Raw genomic sequence first — 4,390 nt, forward strand, 5'->3', positions numbered from 1 at the left:
GTCAGGACTGTGCGGGACCATTTGGTTTTACTTTCCGGTGTATCTAGGCTCCTGTCCTGTCATCAGAGATGTGCCAGAGCCAGATCCCGAGAACAAAATACTGTGCGAGGCTCTGGAATGGGAAGGAATGGGTGTCCCGCTGGTCAGGGTGTTTCAAAGTAGATGGGACAAAGCACTAGAAGAGGTTTTGCAGGAGCAAGGGTGCATCCGTTTCAGGTTTAATAGATGGAATGGGACTCGGTAATTAGGATTTTATGATTCGAGTGCTAGCATCTATATATCATGTGGACCGGTACATCAAATAGATAGACAGCAAGGAAGAAAGCCAGAAAGGCAGGGCAACAGCCTGAAGACTCTATCAGCTACAATGCTGCAAAATGCATTTTAATTTAAAACATATCCGTCGATTATTACAGGCAGGAGAACTTCCTGTGTATTTTTCTCAGAACAAAATCTACATGCCGTTTGCTTAGTTTTTCTGTCTCTGAAACCTGACCTATTGCTGAGCTTACTGCAGCGGGAGCACAGCACAGCATGCTAATCTGTGCCTCCAACCATAAGCCATTTTAACACCCTCAGCAAACAGAAGCTGTGTCCCTTTCCCGGATACAGCTTTCCCAAATTTTGTTCCTGAACACAGCCAGCTGCGCAATTCAATGCATTAAGGGAGACAAAGGCAGACAAGGTTCCTTGGGTGAATTTGATATCTTTTATTAGACCAACCCAAATAGTTGGAGAATAGTTATTAAGCAAGCTTTCGGGTTCAAAAACCCTTCAGGGAGACAAGAAATTTGGGGACAGGAAAATGATTGTGTCAACTGAAAAGTCCCATTTAAGCTGATTTTACCACTTGAAGGATAGGAATAGCAAAGAGGACACACCTAAGCAGCCTTCTCTCTACAGGAAATGTTATAACAAGAGTCATCAGCATTATTGCACACAAAATCTAATGTAATGGTGTGGATAATTTTCTCATAAATCATTTCTTTCAGGTCTATGGAGACCATAAAGGCTAGGGGGCATGGAGGAAGATAAAAAAGAAAATAGTAACAGGCATAAAGAAGTACTGTTTTCATATGGGAATGCTGAGGGACATCCGCTCGGTTATGCAACTGTAAACCTGGAGTAACACTTTGAAATCAATGGTGTAACTCCAGTTTTACACCAGTGAACTGAGATCAGAGTGTGGCCCTCGTTACAGAGAGCGGCCTCGATCCATCGTGCCATCGAGGCAAACACAGTGGGGTTTTTGAAGTGGTTGTAAGATGGTGTCCTGAGGACAACGATGTGCTTTGTCACGAGGCACATGTCTGGGTGGATGGGTCCGTGTCTTGGGACATTTTGTGATGGCTTCAGGAAAGGATCTGCCAAGGTGCCACTGGGATGCAGAGAAAACAGGATTCTGGTATCAAAAGGGGCAGTTTCTTTGGCTTTTCCACATCATGAAAGCTCAAAGGGACTCATTTATGTTGAAGAAGGACACGTTTTTTCCACTTCAGACCCTCCTCCCCATTCCCAGCACTGAGTGCAACATTTTGCGGGCTTCTAAAAAAAAAGTGTGCTAGCACCTCTCATCAGAAACCACTCATTTCCCTGCCCTGGGCTCTCATGTTTCTATTTTGAGTGAGACGCAAATGAGGATGTGGAAATCTCAGCTTTCGTTAAGAATAAGTTTCTAGCCCTCATCATTGCAGACAAACTTGAAATTATCGCCAACAAGCACCAAAAGGCTCAGATACCAGAAGGCCAATAAAAGCCCTCCATGTTAATGATATTTATAAAGACTCATGATTTATAGGCCAGTCTGATGATTTGGGAGAGCCTGAGTCGTGATTTTTGAATAATTGCAGGTGGCAAGATGGCTTCATACTCCAAAGGGCTTTGAACTACTTCTAGCCCCACTCAGTACCACTGACACAGCTGTGTGAATTCTTGCTTCTCCATATTACTGCCTGTAAACCTAGCACATCATTTTATTCGTGAACCATTTGTGAGTGGGCCTCAGCCTCAGTGAATACATTTATTAATGGTATTCTCGGAATAGTTTGGATATACAATTTCCAGCACGCGGGTTGTCTGCCAGCAGTTCCCTTCAGTTATTCCCTCCCTGTGATGGATGTGACTGGGAGCTTGAGTCACGTGGTACTGTTTCTGCTCCTTAATTGGATGAGTCTTTTTAATCAGGGCAGTAATAACTAAATAGTAAAACATACTCTTTCCACTAATCATTTTTATTCACATCTGTGAAACATCTGGAATGTTGCAAACATTATCACGAGCCCATCAATAGATGAATCAAAGAACATTTGAATCCAGAAATATAGGAGAGGAAAGATGAAACGTTTATTCTTTAATGTACTTTCCCAATACTAAGAGATGTCTAACCACATGACAGAAGGAGCTCAGAAAAAGAAAAGGAAAGAAACCCCCCCAAAAACAAGTGCCTCGAGCATTGCTCGGTCTATAAGCAGCATTGGGTAACATGATTCTGTGACCATGGAATCAGATTAGCAGAAAAGGAAGACAACGCAGAAATACATCCAAAAAAGCAGTGCAAACTGTGCCTCGCAAAGTAGAAACCTTGTGGGAACTGGCATATCCCCACTGAGAGATGTGATGCAAATAACTGCTGATTGCTCTGGCCATTGATGATCGTTTTCATTCTAAAATGCTATTTTTAAAACGGTTGTCAAGACTAAACTGCCAGTCTTATCTCTGTTCTTGATGTCACTCTCTTGTTTTTTTCCAAAACAAAAAAAAAAAGAAAGAGTGAATCTGATGTTCTTGGAAGTGAGAAAAGGAATGAGAGCTCTGGCTAGCAGCCAGCTAGGATGAGGGAAGCTGCTGCAAAATTTCCCCTCTTAGGCTTGTGTTAATATTACCTCAGAGATGATCTGTAAAATCTGGAGCTGTCAAGCTGAGGCAAATTGAGTGAGATTAAAAAAAATGATGAGTGAGCTCTTAAAGGATTCATTTTACACTCATTACAGGGGAGTCAATATTTTTTTGTTGCTGGTTCAAGACTGAGGCTGGGATACGTTGTTTACTGGTTCTGAAAACATCTGCGTGCTTTGCAAAGTATTTCTAAACCCCAGAGATCATGAGGTATCAAGCCTTCAAACCACATCACTCCAATGATCATATTCTGACCATGGACTCAGTGAAACTTTCATAAGAAACAAAGCATTCCCATGCAAGACCAGACCTCCTGGCCCAGGCAGCCCAGTGTCCTGTCTTCCACTGACCGGCACCAGATCCCCAAAAGAAGGTGCAATAGGCAAATGTGCTATTATCTATCCTTGCCATTAGTTTCCTTTTAATCCCTCATAGCTAGAGTTGTTTTAAAGACTGAGGCATGAGGTTTAATATATTTTGCAAAATGTCTCCAGCTTATGGGACTTACATCTATCTAAGAAGACACTATCTAATTGCTACCTAAAAGAGGTATAGTGTATTGCACTCATATGCATATCAGTTAAGTACATTCATTAACTTCTTAACCAGATGTGTGGTCCAATTTTTTGCTTGATGCTCACTCTAAGTAACACAGGCTATCTGCATACAATTAAGTTTATAAACCACTTAAGTGTAGAGGAAGATGGTGCTCCAGTCTTCTCTGTAATGTAGCTGCACCCCACTTTAATTGTGTATTTGTTGAAGCTGACCAGGAGCCTTTAGTTTCACGGTTATAGCTACTATGGCAGATGGTCTGAGAAAGAAAGAACCACTTTAATGAGGTGAGAAAAGCTTAGTACAAGCTGTTTCTTTAGTTCATCCGCATTGTTCATACTGAGTTTGGAGAAATACATGCCCCGAGTAAATGTGCAAACTTTGTCCCTCAGGGCTATGCATTCAGATGCAGTACACTGTTTTATATTTAATGAAGGTTTGTCTTTCTGCCACAGATGAAAATCCTAACCTTTAACATGTAGATAAATTCTAAAGAAATCCATCGATTACAAATCTTAATGTTTAAGTGCAGCGGTTCATGAAATACCAGCTGCAAAAATGTCATGGCAAAAAAAATCTCACACTTGGGATACACGCTATCCTGTGATCTAGGGTAGAAAATAACTACTTCTAGCTTTAGGACCTGGGAATCCCATCTTGCCTGTGATTTAAAGCCTCCAGGTCCAACCCTCAAGATTTTTGAGCTATCGAATATTAAAAATATCATGGTCCTCCAGTCTTGGAGTGCTTTCTCTGGCACTGAGCCAGGGAAAGTCACAAATCACTGTAAAAAGCATTTATAATCATAAGCTCTCTTTAATGGCTTTCACAGTGAGGTATTACAAAATGGTTTAGAGAACGAATAACAGGAGTTAGGGAGTCAAATGAAGAATGCAGGGAGAGATGGTCTTGTGACCGATCCAGGAGATCCCAGTTCTTT

The sequence above is a fragment of the Alligator sinensis genome, unplaced genomic scaffold (assembly GCF_000455745.1).
Source record: "Alligator sinensis unplaced genomic scaffold, ASM45574v1 scaffold1322_1, whole genome shotgun sequence".
Taxonomy (NCBI): domain Eukaryota; kingdom Metazoa; phylum Chordata; order Crocodylia; family Alligatoridae; genus Alligator; species Alligator sinensis.